This window comes from Myotis lucifugus, unplaced genomic scaffold (genome assembly GCF_000147115.1).
Source record: "Myotis lucifugus unplaced genomic scaffold, Myoluc2.0 scaffold_1803, whole genome shotgun sequence".
NCBI lineage: Eukaryota > Metazoa > Chordata > Mammalia > Chiroptera > Vespertilionidae > Myotis > Myotis lucifugus.
This window is the reverse complement of record NW_005872851.1, coordinates 32,368-34,348: the sequence shown is the minus strand read 5'-3', so window position 1 is coordinate 34,348 and position 1,981 is coordinate 32,368.

Here is a 1,981-nt window from a genome sequence, read left to right as displayed (position 1 = left end):
GGGAGCGGGAGAGGGCTCAAGGGCCCCGGAATCAGCGGGAGCCAAGAAGGCTCAGGGGCCCCGGATCAACCGGAGCCCAGAGGGCCTCCCGGTTCCCAAGATTCAGCGGGAGCCATTGAGGCTTCCCGGCCCCCGGGGATCAGCGGGAGCCGCGAGGCCCTCCCCGCCGCCCGGATCAGCGGAGCTGATGGTAGAGCCCTGTGTGTTTATGCACCCTGGGGGTGCAGGAGGTCCTGTCCTAGGCAGAGGCCTATGGCGAAATTGCCGGCTCTGAGAAGCAGCCTGGGGGCTGGAAGGCAGCTCCTCTGACCTCAGTGCTGGAGAAGACCATTAAGCAGAAAACTAAAGAAACCGATTTTACATCATTTCCCAGGTGGAGAACAGTTGGCATGTAAGCCCCTGACCAGTGCCCAGCCTCTCCTCTGCCAGTCTATCTCACTCTTAGGTACCATGTTCTTTGTTCTGTCTTAACTGCAACTCATTTTTAAACTAGATTGCTTTAAAAAGAAGACTAAATAAAGTTTCTCTTTAAGTTATTTAGGTGGTGCTGGGGCTGCTGGGGCTGCTGGGGCTGCTGGGGGCCTGATAGAAGACACAAACACGCAGCGGGGGGCCTGTACCCAGCAGCCCCAAGGCCCACCACCTTGGTGCTGGGGCTGCTGGGGCTCTGATCAAAGACTCACAGCTCCAAGCTCCGTCATCAAGGTGCTAGGGCTGCTGGGGGTATCAGAGACACAAACCTGCAGGCTCGGCACCCAGCAGACCCAAGGCCTTCGTGGCAGCACTAAGGAGCAGCAAGCCGAGCGTAGGAAGCAGCAAGCAGGTGGGCAGTAACGAGGGAGGGGTCCCGGGACTGCAAGAGGGCACATGCTGGGCTAAGGGACTCCTACCATCCCAGTGCACGAATTGCATGCACTGGGCCTCTAGTATACAGTATATAAAAGCTAAGCGACCACCCAATCGTTGCCCAGTAGCTATGACATGCAATAACCACCAGGGGGCAGACACTCCGACCAGTAGAGAATGGAGCCTGATTCCTCGAGAATCGGCCATGGGTTAGGTTGCTGCTGGAGCACTGTTGGCCCTGAATCTGCTTCACCCGCACCCTGGACCCAGAGAGGTCTCTCGGCCTGGCCTGCGGGGATCGGGCCTAAATTGGATCTGACATTCCCCGAGGGGTCCCGGATTGCAAGAGGGTGCAGGCCAGGCCAAGGGACCCCACTGATGCACAAATCCATGCACCAGGCCTTTAGTGTGGTTATAAAGATGGTGATCGTTCCTAATTCTCCCAAATGATTAGTCTTTTTCGTAGGACTCATCTTCATCATGTCATATTTTGAATGTTTTTAAAGATATGGCAGGAGTTTAAAGTTATTGACTATACTAACGTTTCTATGAATGTTATTATCAACTAGGGTCCTGGTGCACGAAATTCGTGCACTGGGGGGGGATGGGTCCCTCAGCCCAGCCTGCCCCCTCTTACATGCTGGGAACCCTCAGGGGATGTCCTACTGACGGCTTAGGCCCGTTCCCTGCTCCCCTTGGGGAGTGGGCCTAAGCCGCAGTCTGGCCGCCCTTTGTGGGAGGCGACCAGACTGATCAGGGGAAGGCACCAGCCCCATCATCGTGTTTGTTAAAACGACTGCCAGTCACCGCAGCCACCAAGGTGTTTTCATCAACACAGACTCCAGTCCCTTCACCATGAAAAAATGACAGCTTTCTTTAGGCATTTTCAAGATGTGTCTTTCATAGGATATGACATTTCTTTCCTTTTTTTTTATCCTCACCCGAGGATATGTTTCCATTGATTTTTAGAGAATGTGGAAGAGAAAGGGAAAGTCAGAGAGAAACTCAAAATGAGAGGGACACTTTGATTGGTTGCCTCCTGCATGAGCCCTGACCTGGGCCCCAGCCAGGGAGGAGCCTGCAACCTAGGTACATGCCCTTGGTCAGAATTGAACCCAGACCCTGCCATCGGCAG